Source organism: Gordionus sp. m RMFG-2023, chromosome 2 (assembly GCF_954871325.1).
Source record: "Gordionus sp. m RMFG-2023 chromosome 2, tfGorSpeb1-WG-v2, whole genome shotgun sequence".
NCBI lineage: Eukaryota > Metazoa > Nematomorpha > Gordioida > Chordodea > Parachordodidae > Gordionus > Gordionus sp. m RMFG-2023.
In genome coordinates this window covers 990,770-996,952 of record NC_088776.1, presented here as the reverse complement: position 1 = coordinate 996,952, position 6,183 = coordinate 990,770, and positions in this window count along the sequence as shown.

The following is a 6,183-nucleotide window of genomic DNA, read 5'->3' as shown; positions in this document are numbered from 1 at the left end:
ATTGATCTAAATTCATGGAATGCTAATCACAAAATGGCGCTACCGCTTACTCGTATATATGGACACTTCTAAAGGCGTTTAATGAATGAAACGCCAATCTTGTGATATATATACAAATGTTTAAGACTTGGTGAATTAAACTCAGAATATTTTTTTTATATGCTTCTACTTTGTCTGTTAGATGATAATAACATAGATTTTACTCATCACATCTTCCATTCATAACTTAATTCAAGTTTTTATCAATATGCATACTCTCTTTACAAGATTTATTTCTGGCTAAAAAATATGTAAGGCTAATAATATACTTGAATAGAATAATAAACCGAATAAAAAAAAGATTATTTGTCAAACATTATATTATTTTTAAATGAAAAGTAATGTTTTAAAAAGGCTTATTGCCAAAAGAATTCTTGGCATAATAATTTTATTCACATTTATGAATCTTATATATTTCTATCTAAGATGATTTGAAATTGATGAAAATATTTGTTTTACATTGGGAATATTTTTGATTAAATTTTTTACAAAATTCTTACATGCTTAATATCATTGTATATAGAACCATTTGCGCCTTCAAGATTTTGAACATTATTCAGGCCATAAGATGGTGCTATGTGGTTCTCAAGGAATTCCTTGGCGTAGGATATATTTTGTCTTAATTTCACATTTATGTTTTAATCAATATTCTGATATACGATTTTATATAAATATAAATTATTATTAATAAGTAGATTAGAAAGATTTTTAAAAAAAATTAATTAATTAAATAAAATGAAATGAAAATAAGGAAAAAGAAAGATAAATTATAATAATTAGAATATACATATATATTTTTTTTAAAAAAAAATGAAAATCAATTTTGCAGCTTGTATATTACTAGGAAAGCTGGATTGTCTGGTGTGATAACTAATTTATCGCGAATTTCGTTCAGATGAGTGAAGTTAGATCTATTAAAGTAATTCATGAATTCACTAGCTTCCGGTTCTTCCCGCAAGATTTTGACCAATGAGAGAGCTTTTAAGTATAAATAGATATTAGAAAAACTATCATATATACGTTTATGTAAATTAATTTAGAAAAAATAAATAACTCACTTAGTAAATTTTAAAAAAAAGTTATAATGTTATTTAAATCACCTGAAATCGAAATTTAATAAAGATAAAGAGGGGAAAAATGTATTGATTTACATTTATTCGATATTAAGACAAGGTCCAAGAATATTATAATCCCGTTGAATAAAACTCGAGTCCAATGATGGATCCAATATTTATCATGGTGTAGCCGATATTTATCATAGAACCTTCTATAGTTTCAATAGCTTGAGGTTTTTTATAGAGATTAAGACAAATCCATTTTGCGATTATGTGCATTTTAAGCGTTTCTTTTAATAAAAAAAATATATATTCCATTCTTAATACATAAATGTGTTTCTTTATTATTTAAATAAGGGGTAACTTATGCATGTAACTGTTAGAAGCTCACGATGGCTAGCTTAGATTAAGAAAACTATTTTATTAAAATTGAAATGAATAATTGCATAGTGCAATGTGTTTTTTCGAGCAATGTATTATTTTTTTACAACTTTTAATCATTTTTTTTAGCACGTTTAATTAAATTTAAAAATCTCATTTTACCGGATTATATATTTATAATTTATATAAAAAATTAAATATAAATTATATTAAGTTTAAAAGTTTATAGAAATATTGTCTCAAATTTATAGGGTTAGGTATTCCCACGGCATCCGGTAAAATCAAGATTTTTTAATTTTTAAAAACATCCTTAAAAACTGATTTAAATTTGAAAAAATAACACATTACAGGAAAACCCACATTGAAGCTATCTTATATAAATTTATAAAATAAAATGAAAATGTTAAAGTAGAAATCGTGAAATATATTTTTATAAAAGGTAATTCGAATATTATAATTATTATTAATTATTTTAGTTAAATTATAATTATATTAAAATTATATTTAAATTAGTATATATATATAATGTTAAATAATATATTATAATTATATTTAATTTTTATATATATGTTATGTTTTATTTAAATAATTTAGTATAGTTATTATTTCAATTAAAAAATTTAAATTAATATAAAATATTATTTTTTAACATCTAAATTATATTTTTTTATGTAAATAACTATATAAATATAGATAGATAGATATCTTAAATAAGAAGTAATTGAAATTTTTTATAATTATCTTTTATGAAAGCCCAGAGATAAGCGTGACTAAATATTCTTAGCAATTTTTTTTTAAATAATAGAAAAATTACATTTTTATAAAGTATATTAATAAAATAAATTGAACAATTGCCACACGATGGAATTAAACTGTTTCCTCTTATCGAATGAAAGAAAAAAAACATTGAATAAAACCTTTAGCATATTCTACATTAGATTCTAATTCCTGGATGAGTTGTAGAGATGATGATTCAAAGCTGAATTTGACGGTATGATGATAGTATAATATTTTCCGGTATCAAGAGTCAAAGACTAGTCCTGAGGCTATCAGATCTACATTTACAAAAATAGTGGATAAAGATAATTACTAAAGTAAATCAAAAATGGTTTAAAAAATTTATACGATTTTGCAAAATAAAAAAAATAGAAATGGAACACAATGGAAAGAAAGAAAGAATGAAAGAAAGAAAGAAAGAAAAAAGAGTTATAAATAAAGAAAGAAAGAAAAAAAGAATGAAAGAATGAAAGAAAAAAGAATGAAAGAATGAAAGAAAGAAAGAAAGAAGCTAGCTTAAAGGTTTTGAATTTAAAGCGAAATTCATTAACCTCTTTCAGGAAAACTCTAATTTGTATTAGAACTTTTGCCAATATAATATCTACATTGTATCCACATTAATTTCAGACTGGTATTGATTATTTAGTATTAATGATTCGTAATGTTTTAAATCTTTAATAATATAATATGACATTTCGGACAGATGCCTAATCAAATTTAACTATAGAGAAAGACTTTTATATAAAATTGTTGGGTTGATATTTTAAATAAGAAACTTAAGGTTTTTTCCACATGATTAGCCTATCTCGTGACTTAACCAGGAATTTACTCTTAGAGAAACTTGATGATGAGAGAACTGGTGGGAGAGGATTGTCGATAATTTCAAATTAATAATTTTTTTTTAAAAAAATGGCTTCTTATCAATATGTTTAGAAATAGTTCATTTTCAAAAAAAATAAAATTATTATTTAAAAAAATGTCACATAGCCCAAATGTATGCAATAAGTTGATTTTAGAAATCTCTAATAAAATTTATAGTTTAAAAAAAACCATGATAATCATTTCCCTCCTCCAGGAAAATCCTGGTATTGCTATATTTATATCATTATCATATTCATTCCATTTTAAATCTTAAATTTTAATATTTATTCATTAATAGAAAGTAAAATTTTAATTATTTAATAAAAACAAGATATGTTCATATGAAATAGGATCAAAGTTCATAATAAATTTTTAAAGTATTTAATAATAACAAGTAGAAAATTTAAATTATAAATTTTAAATTAGTAGGTTTGAAATTTAATTGATAAAATTTAATTAATTTTTAGTTCTGATCCCTTTAAAAATTTTGACATCTAATAAAAATTTATAGAGAAAAAACCAACCTAATAATGTCCTATTCCTCCAACTTAATCTTGGCTACGCCTTATAATTTATATCATATCCATTTTAAATTTTATATCAATAAATTGTATAATAATAACGAGAGATGGGCTTAAGAAATAGAATCAAAGTTCATATTAAAGTTTTTTAGTATACAATAACAAGTTGAAAATTTAATCATAAATTTTAAATTTATAGGATAATGTATATTAAATTTAAGTTTGCTTAGTAGAGTTTGAAATATAATTGATAAAATTTTAATTTAATTTCTTAATATATTTGACGAATATTAAATTTGTGTAATAAAGTTAATTAAATTTTTTTTACGTTTTTTTTAAAATATAAACTTGATTTATCAATCAACAAAATAGTATCTAGGAGAAAATTTTAAAATAAAAGTTTAAAAAATTGAACTTAATTTATAAAATTTAATTAAATTGCAAAGTTAATATAATTTAGAAAAAGTCTAAGATAAGACTTAATAAAAATACTATTATATACGATGGCAAGGCTATATGGATCCGCGATAAGAAATTAGGGCAAATAAGCTATGTCCTGCCAAATATATAAATAATCTTTAGGATAGCTCCATGTGATGGATAATTTTTCTTCCTATTTCCTTTACGGAAGAAGAGTTCCCATTCGAAATTATAATAATTATAACAAAATTAAAAAGATAAAAAATAAAGTATTGTGTTAAAAGTTATTAGCGAAACGTGACTAGTTAACGTTACATTTCAAAATTATGAAGTTACAATATAAGTAACTTATAAATTTATAAAAAAAAGGTTCATTTATTTTTCAAACGCGTTGAATTAATTTTATTTTAAATTTAATATTAGAAATTTTAGAGGTATATAAAATATATAATTTATTTATATATATAAAAAATAATAACTGCACTGAAAAATAAATTTTCGATAATAAAATATATTTACATCGAAATTAAATAATCGAAATAATCTAATAATATATATATATTAATCTCCATAAATCAAAACATAATAGTTTTTGTATTAACATCTTAAAGTATTAAAATTTAAGGAAAACTATATAGAATAATGTTAATTTTTGGGCATTTTTTACTTGTATCGAAATTTAGAAATTCCCATTTCAGAACGAACGCTCTGTGAGCTATTACAAGTTTTGTAATTATAATACAACTCGAAGAAATTGCATTCTCTTTCACAAAGATGGGCTTTCAAAAAAATTGGATTATTATAGTAGAATTTACCAAATATAGGTAAGATAAAGTAAAAATAAATGTTGCACAGGAGATCACGGATGCTATGACCTTTAAAGTAAGATCTTGTACAGTAGATCACCGATGCTATGAGCTTAAAGTAAGATCTTTTATATTAAATTAAACAGGCTTGAAGATTTTATCAATATAAAAGCCATACCAATTGAAAATGAATATAATTTTGATTGATTAATATCATAGGCCTTTTTTTTAAATTTTAAATCTGATTTTAGAAGAAATGTATTCCAACATATTTGGAATAGACCTACCCTATTAAACAATAGAACAATTTTGCCATGAATTTTTAAAACTTGATAAAGTTTATATTTAGTTTTTCCATAGAGATTTTCCATTGACTCAAAGATTAAGGTCAAAATTGTCTACAATCATTAAGATAGGTATATTCTAAACATACCGGAAACACAATTCCGGTCAAATCAGATTGTTAAATTTTTAAAATATAAACGCGCCCAAAAAATGATTTATTGGAAAAATAACATATTTACTCTAAAAAATCACATTCGCTAACAAATGTTTCATTCTTTAATTATTTACCCATCTATTTTGGTTTTTAATTAAGTTTTATATTTAAGGGCGCTTTCATGGCGGTATCAGATCCGAAGCGATTTAACAGCTGATCGATTCTTAATTTGGTTTACGAGAATCAATTTTTCTTTATCAAAACCAACATTTCTTAGGTTATTATCATGTAAAATAATTAAAGATAAAATTAATATTATTTAAAAAAATTAGCTGTAGCTATTTATGATGGCTAAAGGTAGGCTAAATCTTGGATATGTCGGCTAACCTTAGCCGTTTATAGCTATTGATACCGATTATAATAATTTAGTTATTTTATATTCCAATGCCTGGAAATCAAAATTTTCAGAAATTTTTTTATAAAATTTGGATCGATACATTCTATCGATAATTCTTTTAAATATATAAATTCTTAGGGTATTAAATTGAATAAGATATAAGATTACGTATTGTTTGATTCTATTTGTTTGAGCCGCTAAAAGTGCCAATTCAAATTTTATCGCGAAAAAAATATTACACAAACCTGAATAGATTTGTGGCACACAAAAATTTTGGACATCTTATTGGCCAAATTTTGAGGCCAAGCCAATGCTTTTACTGGCTAAAATATTAAGAGTTAACCGTTCTTAAAAATCGTTTCGAATAAAACCTTTTAACAACACTATTTTAGATGAAACCACTAAAAATTAATAAAAACATTTTTTATAACTGTTTATAACAGATCAATTTTATAGATTTTATGTTGGCTGATATATATTTTAATTT